The sequence below is a fragment of the Rutidosis leptorrhynchoides genome, chromosome 3 (assembly GCF_046630445.1).
Source record: "Rutidosis leptorrhynchoides isolate AG116_Rl617_1_P2 chromosome 3, CSIRO_AGI_Rlap_v1, whole genome shotgun sequence".
Taxonomy (NCBI): Eukaryota; Viridiplantae; Streptophyta; class Magnoliopsida; order Asterales; family Asteraceae; genus Rutidosis; species Rutidosis leptorrhynchoides.
The window spans coordinates 509,341,016-509,356,327 of record NC_092335.1 but is presented as its reverse complement, the minus strand read 5'-3'; the positions used below and the strand labels follow the sequence as shown (position 1 = coordinate 509,356,327).

Genomic DNA, 15,312 nt, shown 5'->3' with positions numbered 1-15,312 from the left:
ACCTAAAGATCCGGTTGGTAAAGCTCAAGAAAATTTTGTGACTGTTGATGACGTTGTGGGGGAAAGTCAAGGAGACCCGGTACGACTATCACAAGACTTTGAGGCCGAGTTGTTTGGGGAAATACCGATGCAACGTCCAATGGGACGTGATAGAGCGAAGAAAGCCCAAAAAAAATCGGTTTCTTCGGACGCGGGTGGGTCATCTCGTGGTAAGAGTTCAAATTCTTCAAAGTCAAAGGTGGAAGAATTTTTTGACCAAATGGGTGGTGTGGTCGAGGATAAGAAAAGTGCGATTTTTGACTTCAAAAAAATGGTGAATTTACAAACCGCTCTAACAAGTATGGATGTGTTGGGTAAATCATCTTCTCAAATGGAAGATCCGGAAGATGCGATACGTCTTCATAATCTTAAAATGTACGTTCGTCGCCAGTTAAAAGAGGACTTGAACATTGACGGAACCATCCGGCAGCCCGATGAGGATTAGTTTGTTTTAGTATTAAATTATGTATCGCTTTGTTTTAGGATCTAAATTAATGTATTTTTTTTTATTTTAGGATTTAAATTAATGTATTTTTTTTATTTTAGGATTTAAATTAATGTATTTTTTTTATTTAAGGTTTTTTTTTTAATGTATTTTTGTTTTCAATTTGAAGCATATTATATTTAGTTTTATTAATTTTGAGTTTTTGATTACAACATAAAAAAACAGAAAAATTAAAAATAAAATGCCACATCAGCTTTCCACTAACCCACACCACTAACCCACACCACAAACCCACACCACAACTACTTCACTCAAACCACTCACACGTCCTAGTCATCAAAAAGTAACCCATGCCCCCAACCCACGCCCCCTACCGTTACGAATGGTCTTATAGATGTCATGAAATAGTTATTTTACCCGAGCAGCTGGATCGTGACCCATTCCTAGTCAACTAAAACACCTTTGATCTAATGGTGACTTCATTTGTGTTTCTAGTAAACCATGAAAATATTTTGTATTCTCGTCTCCTTTCAAGTATCATTTAACTCGAGCATGCTGTATGAAATCCATTTATTTCATATGGACTAGATTTTCTTACTCCTCTTGTTCCCGCTCTCGGCTTGGCACACTCATAGATAGTATCCATGTTTTAGTCGATTTTAGGTTTTGTTTATTTGGATGTTTTCTTATTGGTGGCATGTTTCGGTTCTTTCTTTCTGATCTTTCAATTTTATTAAAGATCTTTCTTCTAATATAATGTTTATGCTTTTTTTAGAAGAAAAAGGTTTTCTTACTCCTTTTATACAGTACCACGGTCCATTTAACTCTTCATTGGTAGCTACATTGGAATCAACTTTCTCATCTATTGCATTAGTTAAGTTTGGAACACATTTGTTGTTTGGCACCATTTTCTTTCTTTTGGACATCATTGACCCATTGTTTTAGTTTTCCATTATATTATATTATACTATATATACTAACACTAATTGGCGTAATTTTTCCTACCCTAAAATCCACTGTTCAACTGTAGCGGTAACCTTTTCTACCTTAAAATTCACTGTTCAAGTGTAGCGGTAACCTTTTTTTTTTTTTTTTTTAAGAAGAAGACTCTGGACCCTTACCACACCAAAAAAAACTTGAAAACCAAGATCATACACCAAAAAATTAACAATTTCTAAATTGCAAAAAAAAAAAATAATTACACTAATTATGGACAAACGCTCACCAATCATATTTCGCCACACCATCAAATTGCTTGTATTTTTGTATTTTTACATCCCAAATTAAAAAAAAAAAAAAAAAAAACTTGAAACAGATCAATATGACCACCGTCGCCAACCGCCTACCATCCATTAATGCAAAAATCCTCCATCTTTACCCAAAAATGTCAGATCTATAAAAAAAACTAACAAAAATAATTAACACAAGTATCAAGTAAGGAAAAAAATCAGATCTGAAGAAAAAATCAGAACCAGAAGAATGATCAACTTATCTGAGCAACATGACGCTACATGTCTTTTTCCGGCACCACCGATGTACTCCGGCAAGAAGTACGGTCAACAACAAGTTGACCAACTGTCGGGGAATCAACTTATCTGAGCAACATGACGCTACATGTCTTTTTCCGGCACCACCGATGTACTCCGGCAAGAAGTACGGTCAACAACAAGTTGACCAACTGTCGGGGAACCACCACCGTCACCTAGATCTGGAAAAAAAACGAAAAAAATAAAGAAAAAATAAACCAAAAAATAATATAAACACATATGAAAACAAAAACATATCTAAAAAAGCTATTAATAAACAAAAAAAAAGATATAAACATAGGGTTTTGATGATTAATAGAAGATAAGCTCACATTTGAAAAAATGGTGGTTTGGTGGTTAAAGAAATACATAGCTGAAAAGTAAAGAGGACAGCGTTTTAACCTCCGGCAACAGCAGTTTGCAACCGCCGGCCGTCATGAACTCCGGTCATCACCGGTTGGCGGTGCCAGATGTAACCGGTGGGATATAATCGGTGGTTGGTTGTGTTTTTCCGATACCAGATAAAAAAAAAACTGATGTTATTTTTTTTGATTTTGTGATGTAGATGGAAGGTAATAGGGCTTGCTTTTTTTGAGAGTAGCAGTGTAGCATTTTTTTTTTTTTTTTTTTTTTTTTTTTTTTGCAAATACATATTTTTTTTCAAATACATAAAAATCTAATCGCAATTTTCTAATACAATTCTATCGTAGGTGTTTATTTAAAGGGTTTTCTAGCAACAAATATAAGTCTAAAAATATAGTAGAATATTACCATAACAGTTGCCGGCCATTGCGTAAATGCTCTGGGAAGAGTGGACAACATTTTGATGACTTTCAGGCCGAAAACTGTCTAACGATATAGTAGCGTTAAAATGACACTAATCCGCCGCGAAGCGCGGACCACAAATCTAGTTTAATGCATTTCATGTGGTCGTGAAAATTCGAGTCAGGAGCTAAAACATTACTATTATTGTACGCCCGAGAACCATCTCTTTAAAGTCATCACCTTGGAACTATGAACTGAATATCCTATAGATCCAATAATGTCCCAACTAACTTTGATTATAAGTGAATAGATATAATGTGTATACATTGGAATCGTTATCATGTTTTTAGGGAAAAAAATATAAATATATATAGATAATGAACTTTTGAAAACCACATTTTTGGGAAAAAAATTTATAACTTTATAAGTAACTTATATTGCCACAGTACAACTTATGAAACAATAGGTTTCAATCGTAGAAGACGGGTTAAATAAATACTCTCACCGACTATCCGTCTCATATATACCACATAATGTATAATGTAATGTATACACATGATAATAAAACATATATTTAGCATATTTCATAATATACTCTTTTTTTGTTTTTTTTTGGAAAAGCAACAAGTATTATTAATAAAATTGTGTATATGTACATTCTACGGGCCATGCCCAATTCGATTAAGGCCTAAGCTCAGATTACAATTTATAAACAAAGACTAATTACAGGAGGGTGTTGCTGATGGATTGCTGCATAATATATACAGAGCAAATGATCAAGGCAGCCTCTGGTTTGACCTGCAATTACGATGACACATGGCTGTGATTAAGGTGCGGTTTGTTGTTCCTGAAACAAAGTACACCAGATTTATTAATCATTGATGTCACTCCATATGAATTTTCTTTAAACGCTTGTGTATCCATTTGAAACTTTGAATTTGGATGTAGGATAAAATCATACTTACGAATACATAATATACTAAATTACTATAATACATTAGCAGATGGGTAATTTACATATTGTTTGCAATAAATAATTAATATTAAATTGCTATGAAGCGATTTTTTGCATCAGCGGATTATTTATTTCAACGACCCTCATCATTTGCACGTAACACACACGTTCGGGCGAAAACCCAAACCCGGTCGACGGTACCCGAAAACACATCCATACAGGCAGTGTCCAGGTAGAGGTTTGTGAACGGATCTGATAAAACCTCCCAGACAGGCTTATTTTAATGAGACACCTCTCACGAAGAGATTTAAATTTGTGACCTCAACTCAGGCATTCCACGTAATGTGGAGGGTGAACTTGGGAATTAATTGTGTGTTCAAAGATTCGAACCCGCATCTCCCTTGTGAGAAGAATGCGTCAATCTACTACATCACAGTCACAAGTTCTACAACTATGATTTTATTTGTATTATATAATCAAAAATATTTATGACTATGATTTTATTTGTATGTGTATGTATTTGTATATTTGTAAATCAGTGTACAATTGTTTTAATTTGAATATATATCATATCAGATGAGGGACATGGTTATATAATAACTACAATCACATGGTAGTGTTTACACCAACACAAGTGTTGTGGCCCCTTCTTCCCCCACCTCCCATTATATAATTTGTACTCTAAAAGTTAAAAATTTGAATTGAAAATCATAATTTTAAGTTACACGATTCATAAGATTATAGGCATCCAATGAAAGTATTATTTGTTGTTTTCTTTATTTTTATTTTTTCTATAATAATTTAAATCACATGTTGTATTGGGTTTTTAGGAACATATGTATTTATCAAAACCTGGAGTCTGAATCAAACTCACATTTATTTAAATTGAAATTGAGATAGCGCTACAAGTTCTTCCCAACTGAATCAAATATATGTATGAATTAAATAAATAGTATAACTTTCTCATTAATTACTCTCTATGATATTTCATATTTTAGACTTTACTCTTGAGTTTTACATAAAAATTAAAAATGACACGTACAATAAAATTACAAGAACGAGAAAGACAAAATATATGAATGATTTAATATTGAAATTTGATGTTTGTAGTGCTTAAAAACTGCACAAATAGTCCTTAAAGACATTATTTATTTCTAATTACCTTCTTAACTCTAACGAAAGTTAACTGTGCCGTTAAGTTTAACTCATGATTTGCAAATATTGCCTAAAGAGTCCCTCCGTCTAACGGACTTAGAAAAATCCATCAAATCATGTCACATGCCTTGCACATGAGGGTAAGTCCGTCATTTACCAATTTTTTATTTTCTATTTGTTTTTTTTTTTCATTATCTTCATCCTTTAACTCTTGAATCTCACCTAACTTTTAACATTAGACAACAATGAACCATTTTCTCATAAACAATTAACCCAATATATGTAGGAGTAAATTATATCATCTTGCTGACTATACCTTCTACAAAATATTACTCGTATGTAGTACTTCAATTACATGACATGCTAGTTGAGGGTACATATGGTAAAATGGAACCTTAGTTTAACCACGTTAATCACAGAATGAGCACTCATGGTTGTAGCTCATTTACTCATTCAGCAAAGTTATCAAGTTTTCAAATCAAATTTAGATTTATATAATTTAATCTAGCTCGAATTAATGTTCGACTTTGGTGAGTGAGACGGTGAAGGGCGAATCTGGAGTTCGATTACCGTTAACAACAACATATCTATAAATTACAACCTATGTTATTCAATGTTTGACTGCTGGTAACAATAGTTGAACTTAATGAGACATTTAATTTTTGGAACAGTTAACGTGACATGAACATGAGTTAAACTTAACGGGACGATTAATTTTCATTATGGTTAAGGATGTATTTGAGAATAAATAATATTTTAAGGACTATTTGTGCAGTTATAAATGTTATAAATTGGCAGAGATGAAAAAAAGCAAGAGAGGAAAAAACACAGTGATGATTTAAGCAATTTGGTCAAAAAGAATATTAAACATAGCCTTAAAAATTATGCTTAAGATTTTAAGACATGTATCTTTTTTTTACACGCTTAATTTTATTGTACCTAGTAAATAACTACTAACAGAATAATTAAGTATTGAATGATTTATAATCTAAATGATTTAAAGGTTCTAAATGAAAGTATTTCTAAATGACATTAAGTTGTTTGATAATTATTATGAATCAGTAATATGAATGAGATAAAATTATCTTATTAACGTTTTAAATGAATTAAAAAAGTTCAATATACATGTTTGATAAACGTTCATAATATGATTTTAGTAGCATATTATAGAATTTAGATACTCATTAGTTAAAATAATGTTTCAGTTGGTGTTATTTTTGATAGAAAAACAATATGGTTACTTGTTCCACATTGGTGGATGGAAGAAAAGAGGAGTAACCTATTTGAATATAAAATAAAGTTGTCCCGCATAGGTAGGTGGAAGAAGTTGGTGGTGAAATCCTTAGTTATAAAAGGAGCTCATGAAGATTCATTCCAACTTACACCAATCAGTACACTTTAAGTATTTGATTATTTCTTTCTTTCTTACCCTTGTTTGAGAGTTGTATTAGTAAAATATATTGGAGAATATAGTTTTCTTAAGAGAGTCGTCTATGTCATTGTAACAATTTGTGATATAGTGTATTTATCTCTTTGGAAGCCCGTGGTTTTTCTCCTGCTTTGGAGTTTTCACGTAAAATTTTTGGGTTGTGGATTGTTCTTATTTCTTTACTGTTATTGTTGGACTGGATGGTGGGAATTAGTGAGGCCGTAAATTCCCAACAACTGGTATCAGAGCGCCAGGTTTGGCGGAAGGTCTCGATTACAGGAGTCGGAGTATGCTATATGGTTACGGCTTAGTCTAAGCTTCCACATCAGAAACTACTTCTATTGATCTTATAGGGTACCTGGTTAGACAATATTTTTTTCAGATTCGGAGTAAGTGGTGTCAAGAATTTGTAGTGGACTTGGTTGCTGGATTTTCCAATTTAACGGATCCTGCCTCTCCACTACATCTGTCGGCTAGTTGAATCGTAGGCAAAATCAGAGAAAGTGTTGTTCATAAGATACGGATACGATGTTGAAGTTCAGTCAAATGAGGTTTGACGTAGAGAAATTTGATGGGAGGATCAATTTTGGCTTGTGACAGGTTCAAGTCAAGGATGTGTTGATTCAATCCGATTTACACAAGGCATTGAAAGGTAAACCCATCTTTGTTTCCGACAGTGATTCAAGCTGTAAGTTCGATGAAGAAGAATGAGATGATATGGATTTGAGGGCGAAAAGTGCGATTCGTTTGTGTCTTGCAAAGAACGTGCTTGCAAATGTGCACAGGTTATCAACGGCTAAGGAACTTTGGGATAAGTTGTAACAGTTGTACCAAGGCAAGGGCATCTCTGAAAGGACCCGTTCATATACATTATAAACGATTCACAATAGTTGATTACATCGCGAGGTATTTGACCTCTATATGATACATTTTACAAACATTGCATTCGTTTTTAAAAGACATACTTTCTTTACAACGAAAATTGACGGTATGCACACCATTTCATAATACATCCAACTATAATTGACTTAATAATAATCTTGAGGAACTCAACGACTCGAATGCAACATCTTTCAAAATATGCCATGAATGACTCCAAGTAATATCCTTAAAATGAGCTAATGCACAGCGGAAGATTTCTTTAATACCTGAGAATAAACATGCTTTAAAGTGTCAACCAAAAGGTTGGTGAGTTCATAGGTTTATCATAACAATCATTTCAATATATTAATAGACCACAAGATTTCCGTTTATAAATATATGTACACTCGCAAGTGTATAAAAGTATTCTATAAGTTGTAGGCACCCGGTAACAAGCCTTAACGTTCATGTTTTACCCTCTGAAGTACACCAGATCAGGTGTGTTTAAAATAACCTCGAAGTACTAAAGCATCCCATAGTCAGGATGGGGTTTGTCAAGCCCAATAGATCTATCTTTAGGATTCGCGCCTACTGTACATAGACAAGTAGTTTAATGTTACCAAGCTAAGGGTATATTTATGGTTTAAACCCACGTAGAATTAGTTTTAGTACTTGTGCCTATTTCGTAAAACATTTATAAAAACAGCGCATGTATTCTCAGTCCCAAAAATATATATAAAATGGAGCAAATGAAACTCACCATACTGTATTTCGTAGTAAAAATACATATAACGTCATTTAACAAGTGCAAGGTTGGCCTCGGATTCACGAACCTATATTAATTATATATATTTATATGTTGGTCAATATTTGTCTAACAATTTTTGGTCAAGTCATAGTGTACCACAATCCTAATGCTCGAGACTAATATGCAAAAGTCAACAAAAGTCAATGTGACCCAAAATGACTTCTAAAATTTATACGTGTTTATTATATAACTTAACTATATTCGTTTTATATGTTTAAATATATTTATTAGATTTTATAATAATAAAAGTCATTTATTAATAAAAATTTATATTAACGTTTATATATGATAAAATATACTTTTATATATCTTAAGTAGTAAAATTTATAAAGTTCACTTAATATCTTAAAACTATAGTGGTAAGTATTATTAATGTAATTATATTACGCGTGGTGAAAAATATCTTTGTATCCCCTATTTATTTGATAAAATAATATTGATCATAATAATAATAAGTAAAAGTTGTATTATTTTGTAATAATAATTATTATTATTCTATAAAAAAATAATAATATTTATATTTACTAAAAATGTTATTATAAAATGATAATACTAACATAATAGTAATAATGATATTTTATAATAACAATGATATTTCTATTAAAATAATAACGACGATAGTAATAATAATCATTTTAACAATAATACTAAAATTCAGTTGACTATAACTTCAAATCCGTTCATCGAAACCATTCGATATCTAAATAAAAAGTTCTTAATTTTTCGCTAGCTTTCCAATGACATGCATATCATATACCCTATCTCGGTAGCATATGTATCTAATTCAGGATTCAACAAACCTATCTAAGGACAATATCGAATGTACAAGCATGCATAATCCTATATACTCGAGCACTAGTCAGGGATACACTATTGATATATAAAAGTTAAGTTATGAGTGCTCACGTATCAATATTGAGATTCAATATTGCAGGAAAGTATGTAGACGCAACGGAGATGATAAACACTAGATTGACCTCACGAGCATACCCATGAACCATACCCATCACCTCCATAGCTATAACCCATAATTTCCTTAGCTTCGACTCATTCAAAAAACTATTTTGAAATCACTCCGTCGTAATATTTTATGTATACTAATAATATCTTGAAATAATATAGAGCAAATATATATATATATATATATATATATGTAAATCGATTGAGAGAGTTTAGAGAAATATATTTTCAAGTTTCTATGAAATAATGAAACCTATTGAATTCTATTTATAATAGATTTTTGAATTATTAAAGTGAATTATTAAAGTATGAATTATTAAAGTGAATTATTAAAGTATGAATTATTAAAGTGAATTATTAAAGTTAAAGTAAAGTAAAAGTAAAGTAAAGGTAAAGTTAAAGTACAGTAAAAGTATAAAAACTATATATGTATAATACGTGTATAAATATATATAATATTAATTTAAATCGTTATATATATTTAATGAAATAAAATATAAATATCGTTATATTTATTATACTGGTTAAGCAATGAGTTGTCAAAAGTGATTCTAGATATTTATAAAAGTTATATACGTTTTAATAATAAAGTTCTTTTTAAACTGAAAACGTTTTTGTACGTTTGAAAATAGATTAATAGAATATTATGGAAACCAATTCTCCACTAGCTTTTGTCTAACTTTCGTAAATGACACTTTTTATTTTTATTTATAAATAGCTTTACAAATTATTCCGAATATCGTTAAGAGGAAGATTTCTCAAATCATAGTGGACCTCTCAACAGAGACTTGTAATCATAATTCAATGTTTCTGATAATTCAATCATTTAATATATTTTTTTTTAATTTCGTCGATAATCATATTGAAAAAAATACGTTCATATAAAGCATTATACTTTTAAATACTTTGTTGACATTTTCAATTTATAACATATACACATATACATACATATTCATATATGTTCATTTAATGGTTCGTGAATTATTGGAATTTGATCGAGGTTTAAATGAATGTATAAACATAGTTTAAAATCCTTGAGATTTAACTTAACAAACATTGCTTATCGTGTCAGAATAATATAAAGATAAAGTTTAAATTTAGTCGAAAATTTCCGGGTCGTCACAGTACCTACCCGTTAAAGAAATTTCGTCCCCGAAATTTGATAGAGGTCGTTATGGCTAACAATGAGAATGTTATTATGACGATTATGAAGTTTTATCATGTCTAAGAAGTATGGATAAAATAATTCGATTACTCAAAGCGTATGAGGGAAGTTATCGTAAATGAAGGAAATAAGATTATAGTGATTCGTCATATCTTTTGACGTCATCACAATTGATCTCCGAATTTAAAGAAAATCTTTGTAATCTATGTTGGATTTGATGCTTCGGTGATTAAGGAGATTATGATTCTCTTCGAGTTAATACGATAATCCATCTTGATTTCTCTGTCGGGTATTTCACTATAAATCTACCTCCTTCGTTTCCTTACAACTCACACCTTATATTCTCTCTCCCTCAACTCATATTTTAAAGTATTTGTCAATATGCTTCATCCAGTACTGATTCTCGATATACTCCTCACTTTCATATCTGTCGTTCTTCTTTTTCATCTGCCTCCGGAAGAATCTATTTACTTCTACTATACTCTCGGTTTTATAGTGTTTTTAGTTCTTCCGTGTCTTTATATTGCTATATGCATCGATATATACGGTTTATAATTTTTGGGTGGTTGTTGGGTTTTATATCTTCCCTTATATTTCAAAGCCCCTGCTTTTGTCTTCTATAATCATTGACATCCAAGTTAATGCTCCCTTCTATTTGCTGCGATTTATACTTCAATTTCTATTTTAGAGTTTTGTCCTTTCGTTTCTTCTTCTTGCGATTAAGCAACGTTTGTAATGGTCCAGTATTCGCAGATATGAATTTCAGAATGAACATAGTTAATGTTCTAAGAAGGAAATGGTAATGACACGATCTTGATTTGTTAATTTACCAGAATACCCTGAAAAGACCGAATCATCAAGAAAATATATTCTTGATATTTTTAGAGATTAAATAGAATACAAGAGTCGTGTAACATGGAACATGATGACGGCATGGTCTGTGAATCGTCATGTCCCATTAGAAACTCAGCATGACTTACTGTAATATAATCACGTTGATCAAGTGTCATTATATTATACTAACTCATGCTTCAGTTCCCAACACTACTTCAAAACATTCATAATTTAAACTCGAAAGTTTATAGAATATAGAAACTAATAGTTTCTTATATGATGTAACACTGATAGCGCAAAGAGATAAATGACTTCAGATAAGATTAGTTGTGAAAATATCTTCAGAAATATCGCGGATATTTATAATGAAAGATATGATAATATCTTAGAATTTCTAATATTGATGGATGATGATGAAGATTTGTCTGTAAAGGTTTAGAATAAAGAGTAAGGTATTCATTAATGACTTTAGCAGGCACTGAATCATTTGGATTCTTTGAAGGCAGATTTAGTCTTTGTGATTTGTCCACAGCCTCCTTCATAGTCTGTTCAATCCGTTTTCCAGTTCCAAACCTTCTCTTTTTCTCAGCTTTACCACCTTACTATTCTTTGTCATTAAACTTTTTACTGTTAAGATCGTTTACAGTTTTTGATGCTTCGTCAGCATTTCAAGAACTAGTTTGCAGTTCAAAATATTTTTCAGAACTTCACATTCAAAGTATGTAAGTCCAGGAGATAGACGTTTTACGTACACATATAACTGTTGGCGTAGACATGCTGCAAGATTTCAAAATACTGGTTACTGTTTTTCGATGACTCGTATGACAATTCTCGTTACAAGATGCGAATGAGTAAATGATGTGATTTCAATAAATATAATGATTTTTCAAAAAGTCAAAGATAATTGAAGTTGTTGGTAAGTTTATTGCTAAGGTGGCGAGATATGAAAGGTCCCCAGTAACGATGACGAAAGGGCAACGTATCTATCGAGGTTATAATAAGACTAGTCCGACTGAAAAGTCGAAGTTGACTTGCTGGAGATGTGACAAAACTGTCTACTTTGAAAAGGAATTGAAAAGTCATTTTAGCTAATAAATGCCAAAGGGTCTGACACAGATACGCGTCGAACTATGACTTTGGCTTCGAGAGCTTTTTAGGTACATAAATGTGGGTAATATGTGGTTGGATCATCATCTCGATTGTTCATTGTTTGAAGTGTCTTCGAAAACTTCGGAGAGTTTGAACACAGTTTGTAATCGTTAATATACATATGATGTTCTAACACGGTTTTGAAGTCAAAGTATAGCTTTGAAAGATGTAGGAATCTAAGAGTGATGTCTTCTGTTAAATCATGACTTGGATTTTGATTTGTCAAAATCAGAATGCGTAATCAAATTTGGGTGAGAATGGTCGTTTTGATTTCTATACAAGAATGTATATTGTTGTGAGATTTTGGGAGTATAGTTGATGATTTGCTTAATCAGATTCGAAAAATGTAATATATTAATTGTGAATTTATATATCTCTCGGGTATTACCTACCCGTTAAAAAAAATTTCACAATTAATATTTTGTACAACAGAATTTTATTACAGTCTTTATGAAAATATATATGTGCATAATTTCTTCAGATGTAACATAGATTTAATGAGTTAATATTAAATTAAACTCATTTGATTTACGGTTGAAACTAGAACTGAATAATCCCTAAAGATGTAACGACCCGGAAATTTCCGATCAAATTTAAACCCTAAACTCTATATGTTTCCGACACGATAAGCAAAAACCTTAATGTTGAGTTTAGAAAGTTGAAAATCTATATTTGGATAACCAGTTACCCTTTGACTGTGGCCGACGATTCACGAACAATTATTTATAAATAGATACATACATATCATATATATATATATATATATATATATGTATGTGTGTGTGTATAGACATGAATGTTAATTGTAAATATATTTATTTGAATATATATATATATATATATCTAGTCATATAATAAAATCTAATATTAAAATATATTTATATATACATATGGTATATGGAAAATAAATGATTTCAAACCTAATTAGGTAAACGTCAGTGACACTAGGTTGACGTTTCGTTAGTTTTAATATAAATATAATACATGTTTATGAAGATTAAAATAAAAATTAGAGTGTAACTTAATTGCGAAGATTCTAGATTTGTTAAAAATATTTTTATCCTTTTTAGTTTAAATTTTAGTACTCCGTACATAATAATTGGTACATAAAATAAATAATTACTGAACCTTTTTGATCAGGTTTCCAACAGTTAATGAGTGAAATAATTAAATATAATTAATGTAAAAATTCGGGATTTTTAGTAACACTTTTATACATCAACTGTTTAGCAATGGACACGATATGACCATCCGGGATAAATCGTCGGCAGACTAATAACTACATCTGTGATAATTTGATTTATTGATTGAGGTTTACTGTGTTAAATGGATTCTTTTATTGACTTTAACATGTCTCTTATTCTAACTATTATTATTATATTATTATTAGTAATATGTAAATTATCTCTCTATATATATCTACATATAAGATACATAGAGATGGCATATGGATTTCAACACCAACGCACACCATCTCCTTTCTATTGTCTTACCCTCCCACCATCTTCCACATCCAACGATAACCGTGAGCCATCACTACTACGGCTGCTACACACACCTGCAACCATCGAAATACATCATCACCACTCTTCATCAACTCCCTTTCTTCAACACCACCAATCACTACCGTAGTACACCACAAAATCATTCATCACTCTATTTCTTTCACCACCACATGACCACCATCATCATCACTTTCATTATTTTTTTCTTTTCTCTTTTTCTTTATTTCTTTGTTTCGAGATCACATAAAATCACCACCGCCCGCTTTATTGCTAACCGTTGCTGCTGCCATATTTCTTGTTTCTGTTTCGAGTTTAAACCAAAACCAACGAAGATTGTTGTATTGTTTTCCTATTATGTATGACAAAAGACTGCCACCACTTCCAACTCTCGGCTTTCACCACCATAAACACCACCACTAATCACCACCACTTCAATATCTCCACATCCGCCACCACCACCTATTACATATTTCTGTTTGTAGAACCAAACCGCCACCACCGTAGGTTTTATGTTCAACCACCACCGCAACCACTTAAACCCACAACCTCCGGCCACCTCTCATCTTTCACCATCCTCTCCTCTCTCTCATATTTCGTTGTTGAGGACAACAACCATGGTGAACCTGCTACTGCAAATGCAGTTCGTTTTTTTTTTTTTTGTGTCCGTGATCTATTCATACTCCTGCAAACCTGTAAACTATTAATTCCTCCACAACAATTTTCAAAACCCAGATGAACAGTTTCGTTTATAATTAAGACGATGGGTATGAATAAAGATTGATGATAAAACGAAGAAGATGATAATGGATACCGTAAAATTTACATCCAATCTGGCGACTGATTTATTTATTTTTTTGATCGAGAAGAACAAATTTTTTTTTAAAACCGTCGTTATATACACCTGTGGATCCAGCTTGCATTATTGAAGTAGTGGGCTGCGAATGTGGACTCTTTTAAATAAATGGGTTATTTCTTTTGGGCCTTTAATGGACTTTAATAGTTATAAGGACATAAAACGATAATCGGGTTAAAAGGAATTCAAGGGATACTATTTCAGAAAAACTCAAATGGCTCAATGGTTAAGGTGTGTGTCGAGTGAGCATGAGGTCGGGGGTTCGAGTCTCGATTGGTGTGTTTTGGTGCAATTCTTTTTAAAGAGGGTTCTAAGGTAGTTCTTTAATTTTAAATTTTTTTTTTATATTATTATTGTTATTATTATTAGTTTGTATCAAAATTATTATTATTATTAGTAATATTGATAATAGGTATTATTATGATTAGGATATCACTATTATTATTATTATTATTATTATTATTATTATTATTATTATTACTATGAATATTAATATTAGTGTTATCATTAGAAGTATAATTATTATTATTTACAAAAGTATTTTTATTAATGTTACTTTTAAATAATAAAATTGATATAATTATTATTATCAAATAATATGTATTAATATCAAAAGCTAATAATTTCAGTATCACTATTAGTAAATTAGTTTTCTTAATAATAATTATTGAATTTTAAACTTAATACTAATCATATTAACATTTTTAACAAATTAGGTATTTTTAATATATATATTGATATAACTTTATAAATATTGATTATTTTAAATAAATACATAAATTAAATATATATAAATACATAATTTAAGACATAATATGTAAATCTGTTCGATTTCAATTATATGTGTTAATATTTATACAAAT

At 31.0% G+C, this 15,312-nt stretch overlaps 1 long non-coding RNA gene across 1 annotated transcript; it reads right to left on the bottom strand.

Moving 5' to 3' along the window:
• Nucleotides 1-1,764: 1,764 nt before the first annotated feature.
• On the bottom strand, nt 1,765-2,067 carry LOC139898269 (uncharacterized). The gene is made up of 2 exons (XR_011776934.1): nt 1,973-2,067; nt 1,765-1,877 (listed from the first exon to the last, which is right to left on the bottom strand). It is a non-coding gene; the product is annotated as an uncharacterized lncRNA (long non-coding RNA).
• Between the last annotated feature and the right edge of the window lie 13,245 nt (nt 2,068-15,312).